Source organism: Labeo rohita, unplaced genomic scaffold (genome assembly GCF_022985175.1).
Source record: "Labeo rohita strain BAU-BD-2019 unplaced genomic scaffold, IGBB_LRoh.1.0 scaffold_662, whole genome shotgun sequence".
Classification (NCBI taxonomy): Eukaryota; Metazoa; Chordata; class Actinopteri; order Cypriniformes; family Cyprinidae; genus Labeo; species Labeo rohita.
In genome coordinates, this window is record NW_026129593.1 from 36,611 (window position 1) to 43,107 (window position 6,497).

At 34.3% G+C, this 6,497-nt stretch overlaps 1 long non-coding RNA gene across 1 annotated transcript; it reads left to right on the plus strand.

The window, feature by feature from the left end:
- Nucleotides 1-2,386: 2,386 nt before the first annotated feature.
- LOC127161536 (uncharacterized) lies at nucleotides 2,387-5,916 on the plus strand. The gene is made up of 3 exons (XR_007827079.1): nucleotides 2,387-2,505; nucleotides 3,232-3,362; nucleotides 5,669-5,916. It is a non-coding gene; the product is annotated as an uncharacterized LOC127161536 (long non-coding RNA).
- The last annotated feature ends 581 nt before the right edge of the window (nucleotides 5,917-6,497 follow it).

Consider the following 6,497-nt stretch of genomic DNA (forward strand, 5'->3'; position numbering starts at 1 on the left):
TGGTATTTTCACTTACGTCATTCCAGAAGGAATATTATTTGATTAATCTGTTACTTTTGCTGGCAAAGTTTAGTATACATAAATGCAAGTATGGCGATTATAGGCCATTGTTTCTCATTTTGAAATCAGAAGTTGGGCAATACCTAAAATCTATTTGTAGTCTGACAGACAAGAAAGCTGTTAAATGTATTAATATATGTAAACATTTTCATATTTTTAATGTAATTTTCTTTTCTTTATTTTATTTTTTTATATATATTTATTTTATTATCATTATTTTTTTTTTTTATTATTATTATTATTTTTTTTTTTTTTCCCTAATTCAGTTCAATGTAATTTTGTATCTCCTTTTCTTTGTGTTTATCTCCTGGCTACTGTAAAATTCAGAATTTGAGTGACTCAATAAAAAAAAAAAAAAAAAAAAAAAGACAAGAATGCATATTGAGAGGAGAAAAAAAAAAACAAACAAAAAAACATGCCCACCGCAGGCTGCAGCGAGACGCTCCTCACACACCTCGGGTCTCCTCGTAGATCAGCCCGGATATATATTTCACTAAAGGACCTAGGTAAAACCACAATCATGGGCGGTTCTACTAAAGGTCACCCTTTACGTCTAATCCGAGCACACCACTCATATTCTGTTCAAATATTACATTCATGAGCAAGGACCACACCTCAACCAAATATGTTAATGAATAGTTTATTGCTCAGAATGTTAGAGAGGAGGAGAAAGAGGATGAAAAGGTAAGGGGACAGAAAGATGGTCAGGTTGATCTGGGCGTCTGGAATTGATGGCCCAGAGTGACTGGGCGTGGGTGGGGGTGTCGTCTCATTTGTATATTTAGGCCAGACCATTAGGCGGAGAATGGTGTTCCTGCACAACCGGAGGCTGCAGGAACATATTTTTAGGACTCTATAGATTTTTTGTATTATTTTATTTATTTATTATATATATATATAGCTTCTCATACTATTTAATAGCGTTTGCTATTCAATTATGTATGTTATTATTTTTTAAAGAAATATGTAGTTGTTTAATTGAATGCACTTATTATCCTAACCAACTTCTAACTCTTAACATACCCTTAATATAGGTAACCCAACTGAGTCATGCCATGGTTTCCCATGTTTGCTTGGGAAATATTACCCACCCAAATTTAGGTTGGTCGAACAACATCCAGTTGACCTAAATGGAAATTCCCTTTTGGCCTTCACAGTAGACGTACTGAACTAACGGCAAGTGTTAGCCAGATCTGTAAAATCACATTTGGCGTACCCCATGCTCCATCTTAACTTGACTTTAGCCCGTTACTAACCAGGTGCAGATATGAGTTAACAAGGTTACAACATGATCTACTGGAGTCAATCATTCCAGAGTAAACAGGATCAATTCAAATGTAACAATGTATTATCAGTCAGGTAAATATGTTCAATTCAGAGATAATCAATGCAAGACATCAAATTCTCAAAAGTAAATCTAAGAGTAAAAGATGCATACTTTATTATAATTTGTTTATGTTTGCAGAGATTTGATAATCATAAAAACAGAAACATCCCTAATATAATCATAGCATCAAAGTTCACAGTCAAAGCAAGTTCTGCAGACGCTTCTCTCAGTGATGTGGTTTGGTTGTAGATGTACCTTGTAATGGAAGTCACAGCATTTTGTGGGTTGTTTCTATATAGTGGGCCTCATTTTTCTGAGGCCATAGGTAGAAAATGAACATTTAGAGTTACAGCAATAACACATTTTACTTGTTGCACTGGCTTCTTTCAGCTCATCACTAAGGACACATTGTTATTTGTTTGTAGTGAGAAAATGACAGAAGTGTTAAGAGGCCTAATAAAAGAGTTGAGCTGATGGTCGTGGTTTGACTTCTGCTCTGTTTCTGCTCTCTGGTTTTAACAAGAGTGGGGGAGATAGTTATTCTTATTCTGCTTCTTTAGTTTCATAAACCTCAAAATACGACCACAAGAGCAAAAGATTCACAGCAACATGTGCATGTCATTTTCATTTACTTCCACTTCTCAGAAACCCTGTCTAATGTCAAACTTTAGAGTCTCTGTTTTCTTATATTTTATTTGACAGTAAAGCAACAATAGCACCAACTGGTGAAACAAAATGTGTAGAGAGAGGCTTCTGCCAGTTCTTGTTCTCCATATTGATAGTTCAACAAGCGCAGTATCTGAGACGATCACCTTTTGATGGTTTTTGGTGGCCCTGCTCCAGTCTTTGAAGTTGTGGCAAGTGTTTATGACCAGAACTACTTATGGTGTGGACTTCTTTTTAACTCTATGAAGTATCTGTATGGTACAGTTATGTTGTTTAGATTGGGGCATGAAAAACTGGTCAGACTCCTAATAACATCCTTTGCATACTTTGTTTAAGGTTGCTTTGTCTTGACCTGTAAGCACTGCTCTCTAAATAAATGACTGCAGCGTCAAACAGCACATTCTCAATAAAGAATCCTGCTGAAGATACACCCGAGTCTCCTGGTCTAAGAAGTAAGTGCTGTCATGTAACCTTTTACAGAAGAAATAAACATTTTAAATGTTGTTGTGGTGAATCTTCACTCCATCCAATCTGAATCAAAATCATTTTATAGACTGTATGTGTTACTTGTGTGTGACAATATGCAATTTAAAAAAGTCATTTATACATGTGTTGGTGTTTATATTTTGTCTCTGATTGTATGAATGTACCAAAAGAGAAGTGAAATATCTTAAACTTAATTTAGTTTTGTTTTTTTTTTCTTCATATATTTCTATAAATCACACTGGGTTTTGATTTTGGGTTATTGTTGTTGCAAAGTCTTACATGTGAAATATGGTGATGCAATAATACTTCTATGACAACAAAGTGATTGTGCAGATATTGCCAGAATTTAATGACAGAGACAATGTATTACTTGTTCTTTATATCAATCATTGTGTAAAAGCAGTTTAGTTGTCATTAACCGGGCCGCTGCAATTGTAGACGAGAGAATAACTCAAATAAGAGCAGGAATTACATAAGTAGGCCTACATTAGGATTCACCTCATGGTTTTACTTTATAACTGGTCTGTTTGTAATGTGTGCGGCTCTGGTAGCATGAATGAAGAAAATAATGCAGTGTGAGAACAACTACTGCAGACATTCTCTGTCTTTTCTAGTAACTTGCATGCACGAAAAGACTAAATATCTTTAATGGATGTCTTTTTCTTCCTGTTTCTTCATGTATTTCTGTGTAGAGTTTTGTCTCCTCCCTCATCTCTTCTTAAACTGTGAAACTCAGGAAGTGTCTGATTTAGTGCACACAGCACTGTTAAAACAGTCTATTAATGTGTCAGTATGGGGTCCAGTGCACTGCCTCTCATACTCTGTGAGTATTTCATTATATTCTACACTATCTTCTGTTTTGTTATTCTGTTTTTAATACAGTATTCAGCTGAAGATAAATGATGTGCTGTGTGTAGGAGGGTTTCAGTGTTTATTGTATTGTTTATTGATTCAATGTGATGATATGTTACGTGTGGATCAGATACAGAGTTTCAGATCTCATCTGTTTATCTGTGCTCTTATTTTGTGAAAGATGGAGGCCCTGTGGACATGTGCTTTTGCTAGTTCTTCTTATTTTAGGTAGTTCAATTAAATCAGAGTATATTTGTGTTAATACCAGGTTTGGTGTTGTATGATATTGTATCTTTAAATAGATTCTCCATTAGAGACTCAAAAAAAACTGACCAAAATAAATAAAATAATAATAATAATAATAATAAATACATGAATGATAAATACATTTTTAAAATAGTTTGGATGCTTAAATCACTGTGATGATGAACTGGTTTATCATCATGTGAACATCAGTTACAGGGTCATATTGTTTATTGATTTTATTTTTTTTTTGTTTGTTTATGATTTAATTGGGCAAGCATTTTGATGATTATATTCTAGCCTTGATTATCAGAATGTGTGGTTTGAATGTGTTTTAATACTGTTGTTGAACTGTTATCTGTCATCTGTCATAATACCCCTGTTAATGGTTTGTACGCTGCAAAGGTTGAATATATAGGGGAGGGTTTCTGGGTGTAGAGGCTGGTCGGGCCACGGGAGGCCCAAGGCCTTGTATTTTATAGTGCCTAGGCCTTATTTTGCTGCTCTCAGCATGTTTTCTTTTTATGTTTTGTATAGTTTATTTTGGAAATTTTGTTGACTTATTTTTGTTTATTTTGAAATGTGGTTGGAGCACGAGTGACGAGACAGCTGTCATGAATAAAAGCACTGGGACTTTAATGATTTACTTTGCATTCCACTCTTTCGTTCTCGTCTCAGGCCCTACGGCAAAAGTACACGTTACAATTTCAGTCAAACGGTACAGAAACTAGCCAACCAAACTCTGGTGGCAGCAGTTTTAAGATCCAAGGTGGCAGTGGTTGTAGCGGCACTATGACAGTCACACTTACCAATGTCTAAATGTCATTGCATTAATCACAATATATCAAATATAAGTGACATCCACCAACAAATGATGCTCAAGCTTTTCTCTGAACTAACTTCTGTTTTCTGAGACACTTTTTCAATTATTTTTATCCAGTTTGTCTCAGTGTCATTTTTAGCGCATGTGTGAAGTCTGTTCTCACGTTCTTTGCAGAAAAAGCACAGCTGTAGTTCATCACATTAACATATAAACATGTTCCACTAATGATTGACAATCAGAAAGTGTCTTTGCTGTTCAACAACATTTTTGTTTCATTTTTGTTTCATGACTTAATGTTTTGTGAAATGTTTTGTAAACTGTGCTTGTGCCACATTTCTTAAATGCCACTTGTTTTAACTTGGTTCCATTTACATTGCAAACATCAAAAGCACTGAGGTCATTCACAGCTAGTTTCCTTTTTGGTTCACTTTAATGTCCTAATGAAATCAAAATTGACTTTATTTATTTTTAATTTATTTTTTTTAGCACATTTTTTTATTATTTTATTTTATTTACTTAGTTAACACATTACATTGAGGTGAACAATTAATCTGTGCAAGTTAAGTTAAAAAAAAAAAAAAAAAAAAAAAAAATCTTTTAATCTTTTAATCCAAATCTGAACATTTTCTTCTGCTCTGTAATGTCATTCCTTCTCTGATGACGTCAGTTTGACAGATTGTGCTGAACATCCTTTACAGTCTTCAAACTGTTCTGTTGTCATGAGTGAGAGACAGAGAGGAGGAGCACTAAAATAAAACCAGCCCTATATTCAATATTCTGTTTCAGTTGTAAATACGTCACTATTCTGAAATAAAGTCAGTAGCAACTTCTGGTTCATGCAGACTTTAACTAAACTAGGTTTGGTTCATTTAAAATATTTTCTGAAAACACTCTAAGTGTTCAAATTGTTTTGGCCACTATAAAGTCACAATTAAGTCGACTTGTCAGCGTCAAACAGGAAGTGAGGGTGTGTGTTTCTCAAACACTTTGAGCTAATGTGGTTTGGACTTCTATAGTTTGTTTTGTTCCAGTGAAGAATCAGTGGTGTGAAACATTAACCACATTAACTTTAATATTTACTTGTAATGTGTTTGCATGTGTAAGTCTTTTATACATAAAGTGTACATTACATTTACTTTAGACATTTCAGTGTGTGATTTGATTGTTGAATGAATGGAAATGTTTCATATCTGTGTTTCTTCTGCTTGTAGTGTTGACGTCCTTCATCCAGTCTGGATTCACTCAAGGTACTGTGCATTTGATTTTCTTTAATGATCAAATGTGAATTGTGTTGTAGTACTTTATTTGTCTACATCAGAATACAACATTTGTCTCTTTGATGTGTTTTATCCATATTTTGCTGTCATACATCTTCACACAGAATCATCTGTCTGTGTAGTTCATCATTATGTTAAAACACTGTTATTGCTGCAGTTCATGTTATTTATTCAATTAATCAGTCATGTCCAGGTAAAAATAAAGTGTAACTGAATTCACTGCAATAAACACAGCTTTGGTTCCATAGGAATATTTTCACCGGTCATTTCACAAACCACACCAAGAACCTCCTTTCATCCCCCGTTTCATCCTTGCATTTTGTACACGTATCCGGAATGTTAGAATTAATCCTATGTGGTTTAACAGGGGTAATATATGTCCTCATCATCCATTTGTATTGTAGTATTCTACACCTAGTATTGATAGATTGGGTTTGAGCCGAAAGACAGGCACGCTCCCATTCCTCAACAGTGATATCCACCTGTAAATCTCTTTTCCATGCTGAAAGATATGATTGGGAGCCTTCTTTTAGTCCAGCCAGTAATGTCTTATAAAACAAGGACACCATTCCTCTATTGTTCATGTGATTTAAAGTAATTTGTTCTAATATAGAGAGTTGGGGTTCCGAATAGGTTTTAATTCTTGAATATATATAACTTCTAATTTGAAGGTATTTAAAAAAATGTTTTTGTGGAAGATCATATTTTATAACTAACTGCTGGAAGGTCATGAGTGTACCTCCTTCATATATTTTTTTTACCA